A 26,876-nucleotide genomic window follows, 5' to 3' on the forward strand; every position below is an offset into this window, starting at 1 on the left:
ATTTATGTAATTTGTGATTATAAGTGTTGGTTACTAGAGCATAACTGCGCCCGGCATATCACTATTTTTTCTCCGCCACCCTGCATATCTCTATGCCCTCTCTACCGCCGTGCGTCTCACTGTCACCTCCCTACTTCCCTGCGTCTCTCTATCCACTCCCTACCACCCTGTGTCTGTCACCACCCTACCGCCCTGCATCTCTCTATCCCCTCCCTACCACCCTGCATCTCACTGTCACCTCCCTTCCCCGCTGCATCTCTATCCCCTCCCTACCACCCTGCGTCTCTCTATCCCTTCCCTAGCGCCCTGCATCTCTCTATCCCCTCCATACCACCTTTCACCTATCTCCTCCATATTGTCCTTCATCTCTCAGTCCCCTCCAGCATGTACTGCACAACAGTTTAATGGTAAAGGGGTGAGCCTGCAGCAGAGTATGTTTTTTTTTCATGGGGTAGGGGGCCCTTACAAGATTTTTGCTATGGGGCCCCGAAAGCTCTAGTTACGCCTCTGGGGTTAGGCCTAGGGAAGAGGGTGTAGGCTGCAGGACAGAGGGTTAGGATTAGAGAGTTAGATTTGTGTGGGTTATTTTGTTTCTGTGCAGGATAAATACTGGCTGCATAATTTTTACACTGCAATCTAGATTTCAATTTCAACACATACCACCCAAATGTAACTCTCTCTGCACATGTTACATCTGCCCCACCTGCAGTGCACCTGGTTTTGCCCATTTTGAGAACAAATTTTTACTGTGATCAGGTCTGAATAAGGGCCGTAGTTGTACTCTCTGCCAACAGATGGCAGTGTTTTGGAGACTCACGGACACTAGACATCCGTATCTGATGTGAAGTCATTATGTCAGAGTGTATGTCCATTTATTGATAAACGTATTAGCAACCCTGATGTGAGATGTTTAGAATCTTCATAGTGATTTACTGTAACTTTGTCTTGATTTGTGGTGGATACTTATCATGTGTTATATATATATATTACAATTGATTCCTTAAAACTGTCTCTGGCTGCAGTTTTAAGCCATTTATCCCTCTATTGCTCCGCTGGATTCACTTAGTCCGTGCATTACTCTTGTATCGATCTGTTTGATCAGTCAATCAATGTATAATCTGTATAGTGCTGCACAGAGCTCATTAAAGGGAGGAATAAAAAAATCCACTTTAGCGGAAAGGTTTATGGCCCCAATTATACAATCAACCTTATCATTTTCCTAATGTTTGGGAAACTGCGCACATGCAGGATGGGCCCTGCGAATGCATCGCTATATTGCGAACACCTCTGTCTGATTGACAGGCAGAGGCCTTTGCGTTGAGGTATGGACTGACACTGTTCAGGAAAACTGTGGCAGGTTTCCCCTTTTTCCCAGATGTGGCAAGTCCAAGGACTGCGTAGATTTCGCAGTTTCCCTAGCCTCGCAATGCCCCCTATGACAGGAAGCCTGAGTAAGTGGTGCAAGTATAAACTTTTTCTTAGTGGTACTGATAGCACGCACCAAAATGGGTGTGGTCATGTGTCAGGAGGGGGTGTGGTCACATGCAACTAGGGGAGTGACTACATGACAATAGAGGCAACCCTGGCGATTATCGGAGGGCCGCGCATGCACATCGTCCGCAGTGCACATGCGCGAGCCTCTGTGTGATCACTGGCCCCTTGCTGGGTGATTGACAGCCAGATTGCTGTGGCACCAAGTCACACAAGTTTGGACAAATCTTGCTCAGGCCAAGCTTTTTGGGGTATATCGAGCAGATTGGTATTAATAAGACCACTTTCTCCTTCTCTAAATGGACCATAGTCTCCCTGGCATTCACCTGAACTATGCCCCGCATGGCAACAATGTTGTCCTAGTTGGCGGACACAGGTTGGTCACAGCTCTATGCATCTTCAAAAGACCGGCTCCAGCACCAGAATTCTGCAAACCAGGGCCGGTGCTAGGGTGTCCGGCGCCCTCCTGCAAACCATACATTTTGCGCCCTTTCACATTGCCATTGCAACAAGCTGCAGCCCGATTGTGGGAGTGTATGCAACATGCGATCCTATGGAGAATCTCGGGTGCATGTACATGTATGCATACACCATCTCAGTGCTGTGTCCGCAAAATGTTGCAGGCACTAAAGGTGCCCATACACGCTGCGAGAATCGCATACGTTATGGGGCTAGATCGCATCGCACGGCATGCATGCAATGTGTGTGCGATGCGATCCGAAAGCAGTACAAAAAGTATGTGCAGCACTCGTGACTGAGGGGGAAAGGAAGGGAGAGAAGGAGGAGATGGAAGAAGAGGGGAGGAGATAGAGGGGGCGGAGTGTTGAGGACTGGCAGCGGCACTGGCACAGCACAATGAGAAGAGGGAAGGAAGGGGAGGTGGTGCTGCTGCCTGTTCGTCATTTGATTGACAGCTGACAGGCGCAGGGAGCAATGGGTAGGGGGCGGATCTGGACATTACATCCAGGCATTCACAGACAGCGCTACATGAGTCAGCACAAGTGTCCGTGAGGAAGAGGGGGCAGGTCGCAGGAGGACAGTGTGTGCGCAGTGCAGGGAGCTGCTCAGCCTCTCCATACTTCCACCTGCTGTCAGACAGGCGCTGCGTGCAGGAGGCAGTGACAGTGAGGGCTGAGGCAGCTTTAGCAGAGCGGGGAGGGAGACAGCGCCTTTTCAGTAGGGATGTGCACCGGCCACTTTTCGGGTTTTGGGGTTTGGGTTCTGATTACCTTGAGGTTTTGGGTTCTAATGGATTTTGGCAAAACACCTCCTAAGTGTTTTGTGTTTGGATTTTTTGGGTTTTGGGTTCTGATTATTTTGTTAAAAAAGCATAAAAACTGCTAATATCGCAGAATTTGTTTTTTTTTTTTTTTTGCTCCTATGCTATATTTACCTCAATAACATTCATTTCCACTCATTTCCAGTCTATTCTGAACACCTCACACCTCACAATATTGTTTTTAGGGCAAAAGGTTGCACCGAGGTAGCTGGATAACTATGCTAAGCCACACAAGTGTGTGGCACAAACACGTGGCTCATGTAAGAGTGGCATTGCCGCGGTAGATACGGCAGTACTAGGCACCAGACAGGTAGATACGGCAGTACTAGGCATCAGACAGGTAGATACGGCAGTACTAGGCATCAGACAGGTAGATACGGCAGTACTAGGCATCAGACAGGTAGATACGGCAGTACTAGGCATCAGACAGGTAGATATGGCAGTACTAGGCACAAGACAGGTAGATACGTCAACAATACTAGTATTGTGCACCAGCAGAATTTATAATAATTAATTTTATATTAGGTACTGCTTGGCAGTGGCACTCAGTGGCACACGTCAATGCACCAGCAGCATGGAATTATTTTTTATAGTCCCACACAGCACAAGTATTATTTTTTAATTAAATTAGATATAGCAGCCTAGTATGTACTAGGTAGGTACACTAGGTAGGCAGTAGCACTGCCAGTGGCAACAGTGGACTGAGTAACTAAATAATACTGGCAGATTCAGTGCAGGCAGCACCAGTGGACTATATATAATATAATGAATTATTCATATAATATATACTACAGCACAGCACCAGTGGTAGGCCCCAGCAGAGAGGAGACAGTAGTACTACAAGTACACAGTTAGACTGTCCTCCTTGCTAGGGAGAGCCCATCCTAAGCCGAGAGGAGAACAGAGTACACAGCAGCACTGAGGGAGACAGCCCCAGCGAATAAATGATGACGTCCGTGGGGGCTCGGATCTCTGGAATCCGAGACTGCACATCTCTACTTTTCAGCATGGTGCCTCCCTGCTTTGCAGGAGCTGCTGAGTGGGTAGCGCTGGCCCTGCTGCAAACCAATCAGTGTTTCCTCCTCAAAAGCAGCTCACAGTTGGTCAAAATTCTCCTGCTCTTGCAGACCACTCTTGTAGTGGTAGAAGATCATAACTCTGCAGAGGCCTCAGTCAGATTGTGACTTCTCAGTCCCTTAAGTGTTGTTTATGAAAAGCTTTTCTGTACTGTATTATATTCATTCTATCTGTTAAGCGCCTTGGGTCATCCCTCTCTCTTACCCCTCTCTCATTCTGCCTGCCCCCCCCCCTCTACAGTATCTCTCTTTCTCTCCCTGTCTGACTCTCCCTCTCTCTGCCTGCCCCCCTCTCTCTCACCCTCTCCCTCTGCCTGCTCCCCTCCCTCTCACCATCTCTCTCTCTTTCTCTGCCTGACTCTCCCTCTCTCACACTCCTTCTCTGTGCCTGACATCCAGGGGTGCAAGTATGGTGGTACGGCGTACCAGTAAAACATATTCTGCCGGTACCCCGTACCGCCATAACAAATACCCCCTGAATTGCTTATTGAGCATGCGCGCATAAGTAAGTGGCAGGGGGCGTGGCCTCTGCTGCCCCACCACAGCTGATTCCCTTTGGAGGGGAGTGCATGGTGCGTCTCTCCTTCCCCTCCCTGTGTCACTTTGACTGGGCTGCCTGTCAGCCAATCAGAGCTCACAGGCCGGCAGCCAATCAGGAGCCAGCCGTGAGATATGATTGGCTGACGGACGCTCACAGCCAGGGACACAGTGAAGCCAGGGAAGGAGAGACGCGTGATGCGCTCCCCTCCCCGCCGAGTGGAAGCACAGAAGCAAGCAGCGGCAGCGGGGGACTGGAGGGGGAGAGGACACCTGGACCCAAGAAGACAGCCAGCACTGCAGACATGGAGGGTAAGTTGTGCTGCTGGCTTATTCTGGCACTGTGGGGGCATTTATGTGCGGCACTTTGGGGGCATATCTGGCACTGGGGGCATACCTAGCACTGTGGGGGCATATGTGTGGCACTGTGGGCGCATGTCTGGCACTTGGGGCATACCTAGCACTGTAGGGGCATATGTGTGGCACTGTGGGCGCATGTCTGGCACTGGGGTGCATACTTAGCACTGTGGGGGCATATGTGTGGCACTGTGGGGGCATATGTGTGGCACTGTGGGGGCATGTCTGGAATTGGGGGCATACCTAGCACTGTGGGGGCATACTTAGCACTGTAGGGACATACTTAGCTCTGTGGGGGCATATGTGTGGCACTGTGGGGCATATGATATCTGGCACTGTGGGGGCATATATGTGTGTGGCACTGTGGGGGCATATTAGTAAGTTGTGCGGCAGCAGCGCAATGGGCATCATGGCATGGGTATTAGGTATTGGGTGTGTGACGCGTAACAGGCATTACTGTGTAAATTTCGGCGCGCAATATCCCTGTTTGTGGTTTATCTGGCTCCTACATTTTGTGTGCAGGATGCAATGCACAAGCCCAAACTGAAATGTCATTGTGTTCTAAAGTTTTGTCATGTAGCCACTCCCCCTCGTGTCATATGACCAGGCCACTTACCACACCCATTTTCGGCACTCGCCTTCGGTGCGCAGCACAGTACCACTGAGACATTTTTTCTACTTGCACCACTGCTGACATCCCCTCTTTCTCTATCCCTGACATGTCTCACTCACCCATCGTTCTTTCTTCTCATTCTCTCACCATCCCCTCTCTCTATTCCTGACACCTCTCATCACTGACACCATCTTTCTCTCTCCTCTCTCTCTCTGACATCCTCTCTCCCCTCCCCCTCTCTTTTTATTTGACATCCTCTCTCTATTCCTGACATCCGCTCTCACCTCCTCTCTCTCCCTCTCTTCCCCTCTCTTTCTCTCTTTCTAGCTATCTATCTATAGGGGGGAGCACCAACATTTATCATGACTCTGCCCGACATTGACGAACTTCCGCCACTGGCTGTGGGGAATTGCCGGAGTCAGACTTCATCAGCCACTTCGCGCTCATGCCAGAGTCATGTGCTGGGAGAGAAAACAGCAGTGAGGAATATACTCCTGCAAGACTCCAGCCAGCAGCCCGGGATGTCGCTCACTGCTCTCCAGCACTTATTGACATTCATACAATGGACATTGTGCTTCTTATTTACTTGAATAACAGCCATAACCCAGAACATTATCTACTACCCCCCTGCGTATCACATGCGAAAAAAACCCCACCTATCATCCTTCCCCACCAGAGACCGCTGTGGTCACCTGCGATTGGACATAGGTCCCAGGTGAAGGACCTATGGTTTAAAGGGTTCCCATTAAGGATACAAGCCCCGCACTAAGGTCATGCAGAGTGGCCTTATTCCTGTGAGATACCCAGGACTTTACTTACTGTATAGCTCATTAATAAATACACATTTTTAGTCAACATTATTTCATCCTTTTATTGATAGCTAATACACCAATACACAAGGGTGAGCACTTTGTATAAATCTCTCAAACATAGAAGGAGGTGCCCCCTTTAGGGCTGGAACCCAGCGACCACTAACTCCATTGTCTCTGGTGGTGCCATCGCTGATCTATATTATTTATTGATGGAGTAATGTAGTGTAATCTATTACCTTCATCTATCAATCTATTTATATGTGTTTTTTTGTTTTTGGTTGCATAACCTTTTGCTAGAAATCATCTGGTGTTTGGAGTAGCTTAGATACCTCTTCAACCATTGTGAAGATGGTCTATTGAAGATGGGATAGATATTGCCCATAGCAACCAATCAGATTCTATCCATTATCTTCTAGAAGGTATACTTCAATAAGAAGTAGAATCTGATTGATGGATATGTGCGGGAAGCGGTCATCTGTCAGAATGAACTTAGGTCTACAGTCATTAGGTCGACCCCACTAGGTCGACTGGCAGGAAGGTCGACCTGACTTAAGGTCGACATGGGCCAAGGTTGACATGACTTAAGGGCGAATTTGCATAAAGGTCGACATGAGGAAGGTCGACTGGTCATAAGGTCGACATGGGTTTTTCACTGTTTTTTGAGCCGACATGTGCCGACAGGCGGTATTTCATGCCCTACCATCCACTAGGGCGTGGTGGGAGAATAAAATAGTGTGCCGAGCGCAGCGAGGCACCGTGCCCGAAGCATTGCGAGCGAAGCGAGCGATGCGAGGGTCCGATTCTTATTGTCAACTGTGTCCATGTCGACTGTGTCGACATTCGGATCAAAAAACAGTGAAAAACCCATGTCGACCTTATGACCAGTCGACCTTCCTCATGTCGACCTTTATGCAAATTCGACCTTAAGTCATGTCGACCTTGGCCCATGTCGACCTTAAGTCAGGTCGACCTTCCTGCCAGTCGACCTAGTGGGGTCGACCTAATGACTGTAGACCTAAGTTCATTCTGACAGATGTACAGCTTCCATATGAGCAACATCCCATGTATAATAGGACTCCAATCTCAGTAAATGTAACCCTGTGTCTCTGCTTTGTCTGTATGGTTCAGACAGGACAGTGTTATTCTAGGCAATGTGCTGTAAAAAAAAGCATGCAGTTGCCATGAACACTGTTGCCGGACACTGGAAGATAACAGAAATCGCTGTAAGCATAATTTCTGCCATGAGAAGCTGACCCATGGGTTATGGTGAACAGCTGAGACCCAGAACTATAGGGAAGAGTAGTGGGGACTGTGAGATAAGCTTGTCTGAATGAGCCCTAAGCTTTATACTATTTAACTTTTTTGTTGTTGTGTTTTTAATTAACATTATCTTGGAGACAACAGGAAATGTATGTTATGCAAATTTGTTTGTTTATGCATGAGAAATTCTCCAAGATTGCCTTTAGTTTATAATTATTTTAATTGTTTTTCAAAATGAATGTTTTATTGATACAGCGGGGTTAATTTACTTAGATGGGAGTTCTAATGTAGATGGGATGTTGCTATGGGCAACTAGGCAGATTCTACCCCACCCAATAAATAAACCCCATCATATTTGCACTGAAAAACAGATACTGGCATAACTAAGTTCTGCAGAAGCGGCAGCGCACCCAGGAAATAAGTCACCTGTAGTTCACTTTGACTACTTCTAAGACCACCTTGTATTGAGTAGACTAGGGCTGGATTAAGGGGGAGGGGGCTTAGGGAGTCAGTACCCCTGGGTCCCCCTCTATCTAGGTTGGCATTTATTTTAAAAAAAATTGGTACTTCTAAAAATTAAGCTAATAGTGGAGCTCATCATATGCTTATTAGGCCCATGGAGGACAGCAGCAGTGGCCTCGTCATGGGAGGGTGTTTAATTAGAGGCAGTGCTGAGCCTGTCAGAGCTCCTACAGAGAAGGTACAAAGGGACAAACAAAGGATTTTCATGTAGTAATATATATATATATATATATATATATATATATATATATATATATATATATATATATATATATATATAGCAGTAACATGAGCAGAGGGCACTCACAAGTTTTGTAAAGCTGCACGGCGGCAAGCTAGCAATATATATAACAATCGACACAAGGGATTGTGAGTCAACGTTTCGGGCTGGTGGCCCTTTATCAAGACATTTTAGGGAATTTAAACATGGATTAGCCACACTGCTGTATAAAATGATAGATAGTGTGCCCAAAAGCCAGAGGGGGGTGACCGGGACAGGAAATTACTCCAACTAGAAACACGTTGGATACATCGTCTCAATACAGTGGGCCCCAGCAGGACTCAATGAAGCATGCAGCTTTCATTGCTTCCTGTAGTATTTTCATTCATCCCTTGACAATGCCCCTGAATCCTGTGATTTGAGAAAGCGAGGGCTGCCTAGGCATGAGGGAATATAAGAGTCTGTGCATTTTATGATGGTATGACAAAGCTAGAAATCAGAGTGTCACTTACCCATAGAGGTGCAGTGTAGTTGGGGTAGCCAATCAGGTGTGGAAGGGGTGGTAGCTTAGGTGGAGGTATATAAGGGGTAGTCAGGAGATCCATCTTCCTCTTGAGTCTGGATTCCCACCCTCCCTCCCTTGTGCTAATCTACCACCTGGCCTTTCGGCCTTCACCCAAATTTGGCTCTCATTAATTTCAATCTTAATTGGCGGGAGGGCGCTCTCGATCAGCAGTCCAGTTTGAAGTACAGGAGGTCACTGTGAGGTATTGCCACCCTCTGCTAGGAAGGCTGGTGAGTCCTGCCCCCGAGGGGGGACGCAGGACACTTTTAGAACTGTCCTCACCATGCACTAGGAGGGGCGGCAAGACAGTCACAGCGCAGGATGGCTTTGAATCCAATGGGGGCGGTTCATCGCCCTGGTTACAAGTTGGGGCGTTGTAGTCGCCACCATTGTTAACGTTTTATGACTTAGCTGGTCTCCAAGCGCTCTCCAGGCCATCCCTTTTCAATAGGGTCATACCACAATAAATACCCTTGACCTTTTAAACTTATGCAGTGGTTGTCCGTGTCGTTATTTCAGGTAACGTGTCCGTGTGAGTTATTTCAGGTCATGTGTCCGTGTGATTTACTTCTAAGGGTAATCAAGGTTTAAGTTGAAAGAAAAGGTTCATCACAATAATGCAGTAGACGCCTTAGCTCTCTTGCTGATTTATGACAGTATGCATTACTACATGTTTACATGATTACTGTTTATTTCAGATTACGGATACTGTATGTTTATAGTGAATATGCGGACAGCACCTGATTTACTTCATTTGTTCACATGCACAATGTTTTGTTTACTCAGGTTTCCTAGCAACCTGTCTGGACGCTCTGACGCACCGGCGGGTGCGTGTGGTTGAATGATGACGTCAGGGGACCAGACTGGCCGGACGGTGCGGGAGACTGAGACACGGGGTGGTGAAGGGTATATAAGTAAGTGTTTGTACTGTATGACATTTGAGCTTGACAACAGTCAACAAAGACCGAAACGTTGCTTAAGACAGTCTCTGCCTTATTCATTTCTCTCAAGTCCTCTGAGTGCCGCCGTCATCACTATATATATATATATATATATATATATAAATTTGTTTATTTATTTATACTAACTCCCCCCCCCCCCCTGCAGTTACCCATTGACCAAGTTTAAACTGCCTTTACTCTGTGTTTTGACAGTGTAATATTCACACTTGATCTTTGAAAAAGCCGCTGACACAAGTAAGCTGCGAAACGCGTCAGCCACAAATCCTACTGCCAACTGAAAGGTACTGCCTGCCGGCTTATTGGAGCTCCACCTCTAACTCTGCTGTGTCTCTTCAGAATTTGGGACCTACACAAAAATGCTTTCTTTGTGAGACTTTTTTTAATGCTAACAGCACCTTTTCGATGCCCCCCAGCCGATCTTAAATGGGAGTGTGGTAAATATACCAAGTGTCTAATTAATACTAACATTGGATTGATTATATGTGACTGTCTTCCATACTAACAATATTGGATTGCCTATTTACCATCATCACTAAACCTACTTTGGGCTTGAGGTTGGAGAAAGTGGATTTATCCCATCTTATATTAAAAGAAAAAAAGTGTAAAGCCCTATTAAAAGAGGACGTTGATCTCCTCCTCTGCAATATATGGGCTGTTTTAGCATATTTTAATTATCATTCAGGATAATCCTGATTTTTTATTTTGTGCATTCATATTGTTATTTATAATTGTTTATGTCTGGTATCGGCCGGTACCTATGCAATTGATTATTACATTTTATTACTGTCATTATTATTGTTTCTGTATCTTTGAACTTTCTTAATTAATTAATTTCATTATAGATTGGCTTTATTCTATCCCCTGAATCCAAGCGCTTTCTCTTGCTTTGTTGTTGTAATATTCTCCGTGCAGTTTGTGGCCAGTAATGACAAGTGGCCCCCCTGTCTAAAGTGACCCTGGCCCCCTGAAGGCTTAATCCAGCCCTGGGGTAGACCACTGTAAAGCTAAGACCCTTTGAAGTGTCTATTGGTTGCTCCTCATGGGAGGGATTCCACTGCAAATTAACCCCTTCCCGACATTTGACGTACATTTACGTCATGGTCGGGATGTACTTCCCGACACATGGCATAAATGTACGTCATGACTTGTAACTGTCACCGCGTCTAGAGACGCGGTGACAGAGGGACGATGTCTGCTGTCCCTGACAGCAGACATCTTCCCTCATTGCCCAGGGGGGCAGCGATGCCCCCCGCCATGGGTGATCGCTGCGATTGGCTGTTCAAACGTGAACAGCCAAAAGCAGCGTTTACTGTGTGATGTGTAAAATTTAGACTCTGCTGCCCCCTAGCGTCCAAAAAAATAAAAGAAAGTTGAAATAATGATGTAATAATAAAGTTTAGATATGGTCTATGTTAGTTATTAACTATTTTGAGTGGTATGATTATTTGTCTCACAAGCAGAAAATTTTACATTTTGCAAATAGCAAAATGTTCAATTTTTTTACGACATTTTGGTATTTTTCACAAAAAAAAAAAAACCTGTATCGACCAAAATTTACCACTAATTTAAAGTACAATGTGTCACGGGAAAACAATCTCAAAATCACTGGGATAAGTAAAAGCAAAAAAAAGTTATCCCCACTTAAGTGATACCTGTCAGATTTGAAAAAAAGGCCTCTGTCAGGAAGGCAAAAACATGCTGCGTCGGTAAGGGGTTAATCCTCTAAACCAGCCAAATCAATGTTGCAAAAGTCGCGCTGTAGGCACAAAATTGTGTGGCCCCATATGGTAGCAAGCATTGTACGAATTTGGCATTTGGCCAGCCAAGGCAAAAGGGTACAAGATGGGGTGCCAGTGCTTAAATGCCACGGTAATTACAAGTGGCACTATTCTCCCAGAACTGAATTCTCCCCCATAACTGGCCACCTGTGCAATGAATACCTTTATATAAGTGACATATTACAGAGTTTCTTATATCATTTTACATTAAGTGTGTCCTCACTATGTTGCCTTTTAGGAATTCCTTTTTGATTTCCCAGTTGTGGCAGCTGCACATGATTAGCCGTCTTCGCCCTTGTCTTAATGACCTGCACTGCGTGCCCTAGAACAAGCTTTTGGATGCACCATTGGCTGAATACATAGTTTCCAAGCTGAACACTGAAAATACAGCATAAAAGGATATAGGTTTCCTTTCAAGCTATTGCTTTCATGTGTTTTCCGGCTTATAACTTTTTTAACATCTGTAAAGGCAATTAATTCAGCAAGAAAAGGAAAGTCGTCTATTAATAATACTAGGCGACAGCTTCCACCCTTCACCACAGATAGTGCCAGTGAAAGGGAAAGGAGATGATGGGTTTAAAATGTAATAATATGGCTTCTGATTGTTTTTCTATAGTTTAGTAATTGTTTGCTATGGCCTATGTACAGTATATACAGTATCCTTGATATGCAGAGTAGTTGCGTAAGTTCATCCCAGTTGCCCGAAGGCAAGATGTGCATTGGTTCGCCCCACCCCACACACGCACAACCTTATATACAGATAAAGCCATCCTCATCTATCCCTTTAATAGGATTAAGTGAGCCAGAGCTGTCGGACTTAATCCCCTGCTGTATTGTTCTATGTATTGTATTGCAGCTGAGAACAATAAATGATAATAAGCCATGGCTCACCATAAGGCTAGTTGAAGAAGGCTCCATCTGTATACAGTATATATAGATAGATAGAGAGAACACATATTTCAGAACTCAGCTACAGAAGCAAGGGCGTAACTACCATAGGTGCAAGGGGTGCGGCTGCTATGGGGCCCAGAGCTGAAGGGGGCCCATCTTTACTGCCTAAGTAATATGTTTTACACACATTTATCACCATCAGTTGCTAAATAGGGGGCCCTTACAAACTTTTGCTATGGGGCCTACGAATATCTAGTTACGCCTCTGTACAGAAGCTATATTGATGGCATTCAATTAATGAATTTAAACTTGCAGCAGAGGAGAGGTGCCCCCTTGGGAGCAGGAGCCTGGCGGCAGATGACTCCATTGCCTCCCAGAGGTCTGCCTCTGCAATAGACTATGACTTTGTTATGGGGGGAAGACATGAGCAGGAGGCTGGATAGATGGGGAGGGGACAGGAAGCAGCAAAGACAGGGAGGCTGGAAATAAGGGGAGGAGGACAAAAGGAGTAGAAGGCTACAAAGACAGGGGTCAGGCAAGAGGCTACAAAGAGAACGGGGCAGGAAGCTTCAAAGATGGATGCGAAGGATGCAGCAAAGAGAAGGGAGGCAGGAGGCTAGAATGACATGGGGACAGGAGGCAGCAAAGACTGTGGGCAGAAGGCTACAAAGTAGGGGGGCTTGAGTCTACAAAGAGAAAAGCGCAGACACTGGATTGCGGGGACCGAAGGCAGCAAATAGGGGGCTGGAGGCTGGAAAGATGGGAGTGGGGACAGAAGGCTGAATGAGGCAGTAAACTCAAGTGAGATGGGGCAGGATGTGACACAGGGAACAGGAGTCTTGGGGCACAATGCTTGAGTGACACAGTGCATGTAGCTGGATAAAGACAAGAATGGATGGGATATGGAGCAGGAAGCTGGAGTGACATTGAGGCAGGGTACATGGGGCACAGGTTTGGTCGACCTTCTATATGATAATGATGTATTCCTACACAAACAGGCATCATCTTGACTATGGGATTTCCTACAGCTGAAGACATTGTCTGCCTAAAGAGGATCAATTCCTCCAGTGGTTCCCCATCGCAGAGAAACCATCGTATAGGTAAGGTGTTTTCTTATTTACTACACACGCCTTGTGCCAATTATATTAGCATTGTACATAGAACGTGTGCTGGGGCTTGGGGATGGCAGAAAGAGAGTCCAATGGACTCATTGCTCTGCTATCTCTACAATTCCAAACCCCCAATACATGTACTATGTGGAACAAGGGGGATGTACACTCTGCGCTATACTTCCAATCTGAAAAATATTACGTACACAGTGGTTTAGTGAAAATAAAATTGGATATTTATTATAGTCTGCAATTTGAACAATAATAATATTAAATGCAAATAGTATTTATAATAATAAGATAAAAAATGATTAAGAAAAAAATTATTATATAGGATAGTATGCTAGCAGTATGCCACAGTATTATGCTATATAAATGTAACAGCTAATACCGGTATACATATACATAAGGACTGGGGGTCACAAGACAAACATAAAAGAGTCCAATGCAAATGCAAACCAGGTGCAGCTTGATTAGCTGTTGGGAAAAGTCTTTTAGGATAGTTGGAGTGGTTTGAAGTAAACGAGTACCTGTTTCCAGGGTACAGGGGGTCTGCCGGCAGACTTACCCGTCAGTGCCGTATTGCGCAAACGGCGTTGGCGGGATCTCCACAAACATCGACTAGTTTCGCCAGCGAACCCTGGAAAGCCTGACTGAAGCGGATCCAATAAGTTGTGCGAGTGTGAGGCAAGTGTATGCAAGTCTTTCAAGTAGTTTGGAGGTGCACGGAAGCTGAGAGATGGGACGGTAGTTTGAGTAAGAGCTTGGGTCAGAATTGTGTTTTTTCAGAATCGTTTTTCAAACTGCATGTTTGAACAATGAAGGAAAGATTCCAGTAGAGAAAGAGAGGTTACAGATTTTAGTTAAGGTTGGGATGAGCACAGGAGACAGAGATTTACTTATTTGTGAGAGTATAGGGTCAAGAGGAGAGATAGTAAAGTGGGAGGAGGAGAAAAGTGCAGATACATTTTGGGTTAGAAGCTTGAGCAGAAATGAGAGTTTGGAAATATGTTTGTTTGGCAGTTTCCCGGGCATAACTATAGGACTGGTAGATAGTTTTATATGTGAGGAAATCCATTGCACTACGAGATTTACGCCATTTACTTTCAACTTTCCGTGAAAATTTTTGTAGGTGTCTTGTTAATTTAGAGTGCCACAGTTGGCATCTAAGCCTATGTGGAGTGTGTTGGGCAACTGGAGCCACTTCATAAAGGGCTGTTTTGAGAGTTAGGTTTGGGTGTGATACCGCAATCTCAGGAGTAGTGATTGCAGAAATAGGAGCAAGTTGTTTTTGCAGGGAGGAGGAGAGTTCTTCTAAATTAATATCATTAATATTTCTGCGGGTTTGAGGTGGATTAAGGGATTTCAGTGTCTTACAGTTTGAAGTAATAGAGCAGAGCACGCAGGTGATAAGCTTGTGATCTGAGAGAGGGAAAGGAGTATTAGTGAATTCAGAGACTGAGCACAGTTTAGTGAATACAAGATCAAGGCAGTGGCCCTCCCTATGAGTAAAGGACTCAGTACATTGGGAGAGGCCGAGAGAGGAGGTTAGAGAGAGTAGTCTGGAGGCATGAGCAGCAGATTTTGGGCTATCAGTAGCAATGTTGAAGTCACCCATGATGATGGTTGAGATGTCAAAGGAAAGGAAGTGAGGGAGACAGGCAGAAAAATCTTCCAGAAATTGTGTGGATTTCCCAGGTGGGTGATAGATAGCTGCAACATGCAACAAGAAAGGAGTGTAAGTTCTGTACTTCAAATGATGTGAATGTGAGTGATGGAACCTGTGGAAGAGCTTTGTATGTGAGGGATTGTGTATGTCTTATCATATCCAGGAATGACAGAGATTTTTTCATGTTTTTGCAAGATCTTAAAATAGCCAAGGTACACCATCAATCTCCCACATGAAAACAATACACCCATTGCCCCCCACCTGAACAAAAAAAATCACATTAGCCTGCCCATACTGTACATAAAACAATCACACTTTGCCCATATAACATAAAAATAAAACACTTTGGCCCCAGATAAACACAGTACAGTACAGAGTCTCTGCCAGGCTTACCTTCTTGCAGAATACAGGAGAGTCAAAGAGTTTAGATATCCAAGGGAGGATATCAGAAAAAGACTCCCGGGTGGGGCCCCACCCGGGAGTCTTTTTCTGATATCCTTCCTTGGATATCTAAACTCTTTGACTGCAATTACCCCACTCCCTGGGAGCACCTCCACAAGTTTATTATATAATTTATATTTTATTACATTGATTGGAGTATGCCTTCTCACCCTCCGTCATTATAGCCCAGTGCCCTCGGCCTCTCCCTTCCCCCCTCCCCTCTTCTTTGAGAATACAGGAGAGACCTTATGCCAATGTCATCTATTTTCAGTGTAGAGTTCCCCAGGGTGTAGACTGTAGAGTTAAAAATGCATCTCTGGCTACGGATGCTGGTCTAGGATGACGTGGGGCCATGGAAGAGAATGGGCCAAAGGTAGGACTTCTTGTGCTATGAAAGTTGGTGAAAGAGCTTAAAGTTTGAGTTATGTATATATTGGGCGGTCTTCAGATTGTTATGAACCTGATAGTCTCATGGATGAAACCAAAGGCAGCGAGCATCTACACAGGTTCCAGAAGACGCAACATGGAGACGGTGCAGTTTAGAGGGCACAAGGATACCCAAATTGGGGTCAAACCACAGGCTGGCATAAAAAGCATGGTGTTCGTATTTGTATAAATTTAGAATAAGGAACACCGATATACAGTATGGGGCTGGTTCAGGATCAATTGTGATCCAAATTCTGCCCGAGCCCTGATGGTGAGTTACACAGTCACGGGCCGTTTGCTCCAGGGAGAGAGGGAGGGGGGCGGGCAGGGGGCGCCCAGCGTTTTATGGGTGGGGTGTAGGGCCGGGTGGCGTTTATGGGCTTGCTGAGCAAGCCTTGCTGAATCAGACCCGATGTACCCTAAATTTTCACGTAAACTGTATAGATGAGTATCCTCTTGCTCCCAACGTAATCCCTAGTATCAGTCTAGAGCTGTGCTTCAAAACAGTGTATCAAGATAAATTTGCCTCCTGTTTAGATTTGTTCTTGAGTAACAAAGGCTATTGACATTGTCATTAATGACACGATTGATCCCGCAGAGAGCTCACAAATTGTGTTTCTTGTCTGAGAATTTCATTTTCTGATTGAGAGCCTGCTGAACCTCGGACATCACCTCCCAGCTCAGCGCTGACTGAATAACAGAATGTACGGTTTAAAAGAGATCAGGCAACAGATTGGATTCTGAGTTCGGGAATATTAGAAAACCAGCCAGGCATATCGCAGCAATGTATAACGGTAAAGGATAAGTGTGACCTGTCTACTTTATGAGCTAGATTGCTATCTCTGTGTTTTCTAAGTAGGGAAACGGCAAAACTTTTACACCTACTGTATATACCCATTTTTCAGTTGGGGAAATAATGCAGCTGGGTGAGGGGCGGCTTCCTGGTTATTTCTTCTCCATAATGAATTGTAGTGTATGAATTTACAGTTTATTTCCAGGAGTATAGTTAAAATACATTAAGTCGACCACTAAATGTCGACACTGCTTAGCTGTTATATTGGGTGCCGGACGGGGTCCCGACAGTCGGAATCCAGACAGGCATTTACCCTACGTCGGGATACCGACTGTCAAAACACTGACAGCCGGGTTCCCGACGGCCACCGGCTGTTTTCCCTCGTAGGGGTCCACGATCCCCCATAGAGGGAGAATAGAATATAATGGGTGTGGTACAGGGGTCCCACAGTCGGAATCCCGACATTCATTAGCGCAACTAAGTCGGCTAAAATAATGTGAAAAACTCATGTTGACCTTTGACTGTCAACTTTCCCATTGTCGACTTTAATGCTTGTGTCGACCTTCCGACTCTGTCAACTGTAGCCATGTCAAACTTTTTCATGTGTTGACCTAAGCCATGTCGATCTTTAGTGGTGCACCTAATGTATGTCGATTGTCATAGTGTCAACCTAGCGACCGTATCCCAAGGAAACTTCTTAGAGGTACTGTTTGCATGTGCCACGGTCAGGAAAGTGGGTGTGGCCACATATCATAATGGGCGTGGTAACTAAATCGGTTGTGCGTTAGCATGATGCACCATCTGTTACTCATCCTTCTGGGAACATTCTTCACCATTCCATTGTACATACACTTTACCTTTAAGTTTGCCTGGGCAAACCGTGTCTTCAGTCAAAAAAGAAATACAGTTGTGTATCGGAGAACCAGAGGGTAGCTATGGTTTTCAGACCCCACTCATATAACACACATACTGTACCTCCCAACATGACCCTCTCTAGGAGGGATACAATGCCCTGTTTCTGGACTTCCCTCTGAATGAATAACTACCATCACCTTTCTTATCAATTACCCTGTTCAGCACATGTGATGGCAATCATACATTCAGAGGAAAGTCCAGAAACCTTGGGTGACATTTAATAGAATGAGAGATTCAGAAAGTGAGAGATTTGGTAAGAAATCTCCAGTTTTTTTAAAGCGGCAATCATTTTCACCGCAAAACCAGTTTGATTTTGAAGTGTAAATGATTGCCGCTTTAAAAAAAACTGGAGATTTCTTACCAAATCTCTCACTTTCTGAATCTCTCGTCCTATTAAATTTAACCCCTTGTGTCCCTCCTGGAGAGGATCATGTTATACTGCAGGGGTGGCCAAACCGGTCATCGAGGTCTACCAACGTTCCATGTTTTCCAAATCCCCTAGCTGGCGCACAGCTGTAGTCATTACTAACTGTCACATTTTAATTTTAAACATGCTGCATTCATTCCTACTCAGTGCTGAAAGTGGTCCCGGAGAGGTGGTGGAACTCAGCCCCCCCGGGCGCCGTCCGTCAGTAGGCGGAGCTACTCTGAGACGGTGCCTTGGGATTGACAGAGGCGCAACCAGTTTTTAATGCCAGCAAATGAAAATGTTACTGGCTGTTTAGTTATATTGGTTCTGAAATACACATTGGCAAGAGCAAGGGGTATCCATATAACTCGGATATAAACCATTTGGTAAAAATACTGTACTGTATACAGTCTGAAAGTGAAGGGGGCTGGGGGGCCGCTTAGGCCCCCAGAAGCTTTAGGGGTTGTAATCAGGGCTATTTTTCAGCAGGCTCCAGCAGGAACTGAGGCCCTTATTCTAGTTCACTCTTTCTGACAAAATATTTCTTAGATGGACAAAACCATGTGCACTGCACATGGTTTTGTCAGAAAGAGTGAACTAGAATAAGGGCCTCAGTTCCTGCTGGAGCCTGCTGAAAAATAGCCCTGGTTGTAATAGTATGAAATACATTGTAAATGATTTTTAACACTTTTGCCACCAGCTGTGATTACAATGTTAGTTCACTGCCACCAATGTTACTCTCAATTAGTTTCTGCCAGCTCTCTGAGTTTTTGGGGAAAGGGGTAAATTCACTAAAGCTATGGTTCCCATAACAACCAATCAGAGGGTGGGATGTTCTAACATCCGCTGCTCTGTATCGCCGGGCACCGCATTCTTAATAACTGCATATGCTTTAACCTAAGCAGTTATTAACGCAAGGGACAGCTCTTGCAATAAGAGCTGTCCCTTGCGATGCAGCCACGGCGCTGGACTCCTGCATCTCTCCAACACAAACACCTCCAACCTCATCCGCCATGCTTCTCCCAGCACCATCTTTACGCACTGTGACTGCCCAGTCTCTTTTATGGATGTATTGATTAAAGGCCCTAGTAACTGCTGCCCCCTAGGCACTCACACACACTTTGTATCTATTATAATTACATTGTCAGATGAACAGGCCCAGCGATCCCTAAACTAACACACCACATCGCATACAACCCCACCATACTAGCAACCCCACTCTTCATTCCCTTTATACCACCCCCACCTCTTATTCCCTAATATCACCCCAACCCTTCATTCCCTAATACCACCCCCAGCAGCCAGTGCCAGATTAAAATCCTCATAGTCCTGGAGCTGAAATGTATAAATGGCCTATTGTGTGGCCAGCATGGAGGGGGGGGGGGTGACTATATGGGTATGTCCAATGAGGAGGGGGTGTGGCCTGTGATGTGTGTTTGGCTACCACGATGTAGGGCATAGTTACTCACCTACCTTCAACTACCTCAATCTCCCTCCCTTGCTTAAATGAAGCAGCATACACCACCTGCTATATTATTGACCATTGAGCAAATAAAACACAAATATGGTTTATAAATAAAATGCAGCCATAATCACCAGAATGAAGAAAGCTCATCAAAGCAATTCCAAATACCAGTATACTATGCGAGTGAGAAAACCCTGATACTCTAGTATCAGCGGGGGAGACCTTGCAGAGGGCTGACGAAGTCGATGACGAAACGCGTTGGGGCGTGGCCTAGCGACATCAGTAGAACGAAGGAGTCCATGGTGTAAGCAGCGCCAAGGATTGCAAGGTGCCGGGCACCGATTTATGCTGTTTTGTCTGCGGTACCCTATACCGCCTGTCTCGGTACGTGACCCTACCCCTATGTGTGTTTGTGCATCAATAAACTGTTTTTCAATCTTTTATCTGCACTATGGAGCGCCTGTTCTTATTACACTTCTAGATTCACACACCTGTTTGGACACAGGAGAACAGAGCTGATGGATTGAGAGGAGATCTGAGTGCAACAGAAACACAGGATTGAACTGTGACTGAGGATTCATAGAGACTGTGGGAACGGTAGTTCCATTTCATAATATTCACCAATTGCGCACTGTATATATATATATACACTTTTCCATCTGGCTGATGCACTGTGACCCTTGGCGGTGTATGTGCTGTGCGGGCTGTCCCATGCTGATAAGTCTTATTTGAATTGTATGTGAGCTTTTATATCTTTTAGTAAAGAACTGATATATAGGGGGAAATTTACTAAAGGAAATTTGTAAAAAATAGGTGTATTTTTATCCAGAAATACAGTTATTTTTGACATTTATTATCCCGAAAATACAGCAATTCATATTCGTATTGATAGCACATCAATACGAATACGAATTGCCATATTTTCGGGATAGTAAATGTCAAAAATAAGTGTATTTCTGGATACAAATACACCTATTTTTTACAAATTTCCTTTAGTAAATTTCCCCCATAGTTGCTCATTTGTGCGCTCCTTCTTTTGTCTTTCTATATATATATATATATATATATATATATATATATATATATATATATATATATATATATATATATATATATATATATATATATATATATATATATATATATATATATATATATATATATACATACATATATATATATACATATATATATATATATACATACATACATACATGTATACATACACACCTACATTTTACACCTTTTTGTGGAAACGTCCCGGATTTTTGGGGTGTTCTCACGTCCCACCCAGGACCGGCAGTGTCTTGCAGCGGGGGCAGTTGGGAGTCCCCCGTGAATAGACGCTGAGTCTATTCTGCAGTCTGAGGGGCTGGGGACATAGCCAGCAGCTCAGAGAGCCACTAACCATGCCCCAACAGCGCTGAAAACGTGGGCGTAGCCTTGCGGGAATATGCCACGCCCTGTGCTAAAAGGCCACACCCTTAAAATATTGGGCGCACACACACACAGTCCTCCCCTCCCTTCAATACAGTCCAGTCAAGACACAGTAGGAAGACCTCAAAAGACTTTAGGCTGCAATCACATTACAAATATGTAGCGCTTTGCATAATAGTGAATCACTTGTATAACTAGGGCAGCTCCCCACCTGCGCAGCATAGGCAGGCACTATGTCGCTGCGTACAGCCCCAAAACCAGATACACCCCCATTGTCCAGACCACAGCCTGACAATTCTGCATCACATCCCCCAGCCGGCACTAAGACTTATCCAGAATGCAACTGCAGTTCTAGGGATCGCGCATGCACAGAATGGCGAACAAATTGTCCAATAACGAATTTCGCTATGCAGCGACTAAAGCTGAATTACCCCCAATAGGGGATATTTACTAAGATGTGTATTCTACTTCATATATGATGTTGCTATGGGCAACCAATCAATCTACTTATTTATTTAGCACCCTCTAGAAGATAGTAGACAGGATCTGATTGGTTACCCATAGCAACATCACATGTGAAGTAGAATACACATCTTAGTAAATTTCCCCCAATATCTTTAAAGCTCCAAAATGGTCAAAATAACGATGACTTCCTGTTCTGAGGTCCAGTCTGCTGCTTCCCACAGCCCTTAGAATCATGAATAACACACACTAGCGTAATATATTCACAAGATCCCATTGAAGCCGTGTGTCCATATCTCTCCATGGCCCTTACTGTGCACTGTTTGTATGTTCTTCCTGTATTTGTGTGAGATTCCTCAGGGTAATACAGCTCATAAGCAGCGAGCGGCTGCTAGCGATGTAGCGGATACAGCCAGGGCCGCCGAGAGAGGGGGGGAGGGGGTACATTTTACCGGGACCCGGGCCTGTCAGGGGGCCCCTGGTCCAGGCCGGACACACACACACACACTTTGTAAAAAAATGTTTATTTTGGCAGCGGTTGCCCGTGTGTAGTGGCGGTCGCGCAGGTGGGAGTGCAGGCGGGTGCTAGGTATAATGGAGGAGTAGGAGAGCGGCGGGGACGGGGTGAGCTGTCACTCACAGTGTGTTCAGTGGCAGCGGCCAGCGGCAGCTTCAGAGCAGAGAATGCTCCTGCTCTCCGACTCCTCCAGTCCGGACTCCCCTGCGCACTTGCGCAGCTCTGCTATAGGAAGATGTAGCAGGCAGGGGCTAACAGAAAATGACTGCCCACTTGCCAGGCTACAAAAAGATGGCCGCCGTTTACCAATGGGGAGCCAGGTTTCCTTTCCAGGAAACACAAGAGGGAAATAGGGGGCGGGGCTTAACGGGGTCTGCTCTGCTGCAGTGCAAATGGAAGAAAAGAGAAACTGCATCCTGATCATGAAGAGAGAGAGACCCATCATGGACTGGAGAAGGGGATGTACTAAAAGGATGATTGCAGAAAGGGATGATCGGGATGATTGAGTGCAGTTCACCTCCAATACACTAGATGTCACAATTTTTACTGATTTTCAACCTTTACGAACTAAAAAAAAAGTCTAAACATCAAATTATATGTCAGTCAGACCACCTAAGTGTCTTTTATCCTTATAATTGCAGTAAAAAGTGCATTATCCCATTTTTATTGTATATTTCCAGGGGGATGATGGCTCCATCTTTTCTATTTAAATGGGATGATCAAGTTTTTTTCGCAGATAATTATACCTGGGACCGTTTTCTATGTGTTTGCAGTGGGATGATGGCTCTATCTTTTGTATTTACGTGGGATGATCACATTTTTATCTCAGATAATTACACCTGGGACGGTTTTCTATGCGTTTCAAGGGGGATGATGGCTATAACTATTTTATTTACGTGGGATGATCACCTTTTTATCGCAGATAATTATACCTGGGACCGTTTTCTATGCGTTTCCCGGGGCGATGATGGCTATATCTTTTCTATTTTTGTGGGATGATCACGTTTTTATCGCAGATAATTATACCTGGGACCGTTTTCTATGCGTTTCCAGGGGGATGATGGCTCTATCTTTTCTATTTTTGTGGGATGATCACGTTTTTATCGCAGATAATTATACCTGGGACCGTTTTCTATGCGTTTCCAGGGGGATGATGGCTCTATCTTTTCTATTTACGTGGGATGATCACGTTTTCATCGCAGATAATTATACCTGGGACTGTTTTCTATGCGTTTCCAAGGGGATGATGGCTCTATCTTTTCTATTTTTGTGGGATGATCACGTTTTTATCGCAGATAATTATACCTGGGACAGTTTTCTATGTGTTTCCAGGGGGATGATGGCTCTATCTTTTCTATTTTTGTGGGATGATCACGTTTTTATTGCAGATAATTATACCTGGGACCGTTTTCTATGCGTTTCCAGGGGGATGATGGCTCTATCTTTTCAATTTAAATGGGATGATCAAGTTTTTATCAGAGATAATTATACCTGGGACCATTTTATATGCATATCAAGGGGGATGATGGCTCTATCTTTTCTATTTACGTTGGATGATCACGTTTTTATCGCAGATAATTATACCTGGGACCATTTTCTATGCGTTTCCCGGGGCGATGATGGCTATATCTTTTCTATTTTTGTAGGATGATCACGGTTTTATCGCAGATAATTATACCAGGGACCGTTTTCTATGCGTTTCCAGGGGGATGATGGCTCTATCTTTTCTATTTTTGTGGGATGATCACGTTTTTATCGCAGATAATTATACCTGGGACCGTTTTCTATGCGTTTCCAGGGGGATGATGGCTCTATCTTTTCTATTTTTGTTGGATGATCACGTTTTTATCGCAGATAATTATACCTGGGACTGTTTTCTATGCGTTTCCAGTGGGACGATGGCAATACCTTTTTTATTTACAGGGGATGATAAGATTTTTATCGCAGAGAATTGTACCTGGGAATGTTTTCTATGCATTTCCATGGGGATAATGCCTATATCTTTTTTATTTAGGTGGGATGATCAGGTTTTTCTCGCAGAGATGTATACCTGGGACTGTTTTCTATGCGCTTCCATGGGGAAGATGGCTATATATTTTTTACTTATGTGGGATGATCATGTTTTTAATGCAGATATATATACCTGGGACTGTTTTCTATGCGTTTCCAGGGGATGATTAGTGTACCGTCAAGGAATTTGGGTGGGCAGTGCAAGGCGAGCGGACCAGGCCCGCCGACGTTTGCTAACACCCCTCATGGGTGAAATGGCCCCCCCATTGTTAACACCACCCCACTATTGACGCCAACCCGAAGCGTGGCGAGCGCAGCGGTACGCTTCCTCTGACCTTTTCATACCCCCACTATCCACGTTGGCGTGGAGTTGATTTTATATAGTGTGGTGAGCACAGCGAGCCACCGAGCCCGAAGCGTGGCGAGCGGACGTGGAATACATGTAAAGTAGTCCGCGTCCCGTCGCGGGGCTCGCTGCGCTCGCCACGCTTATATAATCAACTCCACGCCGACGTGGATAGTGGGGGTATGAAAAGGTCAGAGGACGCGTACCGACGCCGCTCGCCACACTTCGGGTTGGCGTTGATAGTGCTGGTGGCGTTAACAATGGTTATTGGGGGCTCACGATTTTTTATCTTATGGATCCATGAGATTAAAAAATCGGGTCCATCGCGTTGATTGTATGCCTTAAGTACCTTAAAATAAGGCATACAATCAATGAGACGGGCGCCGTGCTAGGAAAGCAGTACCCACTGCACTACATCACTAACACCCTCCCCTCAAATACGCTGCACTATATCACTAAACACCCTCCTCCCAAATACGCAGCACTACATCACTAAACTACATCCCTTTATACCCTGCACTACATCACTATGCTATATCCCCCAATACGCTGCCCTACATAGGGCACCATATTCCCCTCGCCCCACATCTGACCTAGGTAGCCCCCTTGCACCTCCCCCCCACTAATATCAACCATACTCACGGCCACACTCTTGCTGATACTCACGGGAATCACCAGCAGATCTCTCCGGGGGCCAGAGCGCAGTCCATTGCATCAGGGGGCTGGACATGGGGTGACCATCAAGCTCCACTAAGCCCATCCAAGCAAGGAAAGATCAGCAGCAGCTGTAGGTGGACCGACAGAGCTAGTCTGCGATTACTGAGGCAGACCCGCATGACGCAGCTGCACTGAACATCGCGCCCCCTCTAATCTGATCTGAAGACTTTTTGTCCCCCAGCAGAGGGGCTCCCCGGGACTCTGCAATGGTGGTCCTGGTGCCTACTCTCTGTGCCCCCCTGAAGAGGTGAGCGGCCTGTCAGCATGACGGGAGGTTCCTGGAAGAGCTTACACACTGCTCCAAGTTTGGCAGCGTGTCAGCTCTTCCAGCTGCGTCCCGCCCCCCCTCTCAACGCTGACCTCCTCTAATGAGAGTGGCTGTCAGCACAGATCTGACAGCCACATCCCGCCCCTCCGCCACTTACACAAAGTGATGGCACAAGGGCACAGAGTAATGCATCTAATAGGGGAAGAGCATGAGAATAATTTAAAAAAAGGGCAGGGTGCAGCACCCTGCAAAATATACCTAGCAGGAACACTGACACTTATACCCCTTTTCCATCTGCAAGCCAGCTCGCACCCGGGATTGCAAACCCGTTCACACTAGAGTCCACACCCGGCATAATGCTGGGCGAGTGACGTCACCGTGAGGCAGGGTCGGGGAGGCGCTGGGAGATGAAAGCATCTCCCAGCGCTGGCTTTTCCACTGTAGTGTACGGGACCCAGGTCGCATCGACCCCGGTTACCAGTTTACACTACACAGTGACCCAGGTTGAATCAGTGTTCAACCCTGGTCGCTACCTGGGTAGAAATGCCGGGTCTCACGACCCGGGTTGTTTCTACAGGGAGCGTTTCCACCTGCCTAAAACCCCTGGTTTTGCGCTCTGCCGTGCAAAAAGCTTGGTTATTTAGGCTAGTGGAAAAGGGGTATTAGATAAAAGATATAGCAATAATCCAACTGGAAACGCATAGAAAACAGTCCCAGGTATACATATCTGCGATAAAAACATGATCATCCCACCTAAATAAAAAAGATATAGCAATAATCCCACTGGAAACGCATAGAAAACAGTCCCAGGTATACATATCTGCAATAAAAACATGATCATCCCACCTAAATAAAAAAGGTATAGCCATCGTCCCACTGGAAACGCATAGAAAACAGTCCCAGGTATACATATCTGCATTAAAAACCTGATCATCCCAACTAAATAAAAAAGGTATCGCCATCGTCCCACTGGAAACGCATAGAAAACAGTCCCAGGTATACATATCTGCATTAAAAATCTGATCATCCCACCTAAATAAAAAAGGTATCGCCATCGTCCCACTGGAAACGCATAGAAAACAGTCCCAGGTATACATATCTGCGATAAAACCTGATCATCCCACGTAAATAAGAACGATATCGCCATCATCCCACTGGAAACACATACAAAACTGTCCCAGGTTAACATATCTGCGATAAAAACCTGATCATCCCACCAAAATAAAAAAGGTATAGCCATCGTCCCACTGGAAACGCATAGAAAACAGTCCTAGGTATACATATCTGCGATAAAAATCTGATCATCCCACGTAAATAAAAAAGGTATTGCCATTGTCCTACTGGAAACGCATAGAAAACTGTCCCAGGTATACATATCTGCAATAAAAACCTGATCATCCCACGTAAATAAAAAAGGTATCGCCATCGTCCCACTGGAAACGCATAGAAAACAGTCCCAGGTATACATATCTGCGATAAAAACCTGATCATCCCCCGTAAATTAAAAAGGTATCGCCATCGTCCCACTG

The sequence above is a fragment of the Crinia signifera genome, chromosome 7 (genome assembly GCF_055691185.1).
Source record: "Crinia signifera chromosome 7, ASM5569118v1, whole genome shotgun sequence".
In the NCBI taxonomy this organism is placed as follows: Eukaryota; Metazoa; Chordata; class Amphibia; order Anura; family Myobatrachidae; genus Crinia; species Crinia signifera.